Source organism: Pseudophryne corroboree, chromosome 2 (assembly GCF_028390025.1).
Source record: "Pseudophryne corroboree isolate aPseCor3 chromosome 2, aPseCor3.hap2, whole genome shotgun sequence".
Taxonomy (NCBI): Eukaryota; Metazoa; Chordata; class Amphibia; order Anura; family Myobatrachidae; genus Pseudophryne; species Pseudophryne corroboree.
In genome coordinates, this window is record NC_086445.1 from 304696416 (window position 1) to 304698603 (window position 2188).

Sequence of the window (2188 nt, forward strand, 5' to 3'; positions counted from 1 at the left end):
CAGAAAGATGCATCAAGGGACATGGCAGCAGTACAATGCAAGGGACTAGGACACTATCTCACAGTAGATTGAGCATACTGTACATTGTAGCAATAGCATACAGTAAGTGTGACATGTACAGTATAATACAGTGGGTGGCATGTACTGTATCACTGGAAAACTGATTAGGATCAACTGGTAATGTACAGTACCAATGGTGACCTACTGTACTGTATATACAAAGTTGTATGTACTACAAAGTGCTAGTACAGTAACAGTATGACCCTGCCTGGATGAAGCCATCACAAGCCATAGACTCATGCCCAGTAACAGGGGGATAAAATGGGGGACACTTCTACCATGCCCTGAAATGCCCAAGGATTCTGCCCCTCGGCAAGCTTGTACAGTGCATACAGTACAACCCCTTCTCTTGAGTAACAGTGCTCCCCATGACGCCATAGACACCAGTGAAACAAGTAGCCTAACCAAGTTGTTTTACATATACCACTCTTAATTGAATGCCCATCATACAATTGTACTAATTTATACAGTACAGTATATGAGGATGTTGGAAATAAAAAAATTGGAAACCAAGTCATGTTTATTTTAAGAAACACTTTATTTATGGACAAAATCAGTAGGAACATGTAACATCACACATATTGTAATAAAAAAGCCAACATCACACATACTGTACGGTACTTTAATCTAAAGTAACATCACAAATACAGTAACAATATCAACGTTAACAATTTTTTTATTTTTTTTTGGTGGTGTGGGGTAATGGGGGTTTTTTGTATTATTTTTTAAGTTTTTGTTTTTTTGTATTAGTTTTAGTTTTTGTCTTTTGATTTTGGAACATGGGCGCATACGGACAGCAGAACGGAGAACGGAAACAGACAACAGCAGCCCCTGGATGGACACAGCACAATGGACTCAGATGCTTGGGGATTGAAACACTTTATTTACAGCATGGACGTGGGACAAAGCCAGTAGGAACATGTAACATCACACATATTGTAATAAGAAAACCAACATCACACATACTGTACGGTACTTTAATCAAAAGGTAACATCACAAATACAGTAACAATATCAACTTTAACATTTTTTTTGTTTTTTTTTGGTGGTGTGGGGTAATGGGTTTTTTTTTGTATTTTTTTAAGTTTTTGTTTTTTTGTATTATTTTTAGTTTTTGTCTTTTGATTTTGGAACATGGGCGCATGCGGACAGCAGAATGGAGAATGGAAACAGACAACAGCAGCCCCTGGATGGACACAGCACAATGGACTCAGATGCTTGGGGATTGAAACACTTTATTTACAGCATGGACATGGGACAAAGCCAGTAGGAACATGTAACATCACACATATTGTAATAAGAAAGCCAACATCACACATACTGTACGGTACTTTAATCAAAAGGTAACATCACAAATACAGTAACAATATCAACTTTAACATTTTTTTTTGTTTTTTTTGGTGGTGTGGGGTAATGGGTTTTTTTGTATTATTTTTTAAGTTTTTGTTTTTTTGTATTATTTTTAGTTTTTGTCTTTTGATTTTGGAACATGGGCGCATACGGACAGCAGAACGGAAAACGGAAACAGACAACAGCAGCCCCTGGATGGACACAGCAGAATGGACTCAGATGCTTGGGGATTGAAACACTTTATTTACAGCATGGACGTGGGACAAAGTCAGTAGGAACATGTAACATCACACATACTGTATTGTAATAAGAAAGCCAACATCACACATACTGTACGGTACTTTAATCAAAAGGTAACATCACAAATACAGTAACAATATCAACTTTAAAAATTTTAATTTGTTTTTTGTGGTGGGGGTGCGGGGTAATGTTTTTTGTACTTTATTTTTTTATTTTTAGGATTTGCTTTTTTGTACTATTTTTAGTTTTTGTCTTTTAATTTTTAACACTGTCGCATATGGACACCAGAACAGAGGACGGACAACAGCAGCCCCTGGATGGAAACACAGCACAAGGCCCCAGATGGACACAGCACAATGGACTCGGCTGCTACTGGATAGATACAGCAGCACCAAAAAAATCGACTGGTGCCAGGGGAATAAAAGGGGCAACTTGTACCAGGCCCTTACATTACCAGGGCCAGACACTCCCATCAGGAATGTGGTGAGCCAAGTTCATGCACTCCTCTTTGAGTAACCGTGCTGCTCCAAGTGGATTC